Here is a 330-nt window from a genome sequence, read left to right as displayed (position 1 = left end):
TCAGGATTGGTTACCGATAGAAAATAATTCCACAAAAATGAAATACTTTTTAGTACGTAGGAAAAAGTGCTACTAACTGCAGTCAATGAACAGGTTTCAAAAAGTATATAAAAGAATTTCGTCGAGCATGTTCATTCGAAAAAGTACAACGAGCCAATGTACGTTAAGTCGTTCCGTTCTCTGTGCTTCCTCTCCTTCTCTCTGATTTCGGTTCCTTTTTTTTTTTTGCTTTCTATTTTTTCTTTTTTTTATCTTGCCCTCCCTTCACCATATTTGTCGGCCGTCGAATTCCACGCCGCACCGGTGGAAACGAACGCAGAACAATATTTC

This window comes from Bombus impatiens, unplaced genomic scaffold (assembly GCF_000188095.3).
Source record: "Bombus impatiens unplaced genomic scaffold, BIMP_2.2 scf_0311, whole genome shotgun sequence".
NCBI classification, from domain to species: Eukaryota; Metazoa; Arthropoda; class Insecta; order Hymenoptera; family Apidae; genus Bombus; species Bombus impatiens.
The sequence above is the reverse complement of the archived record's forward strand: the minus strand, read 5'-3'. Positions refer to the sequence as shown.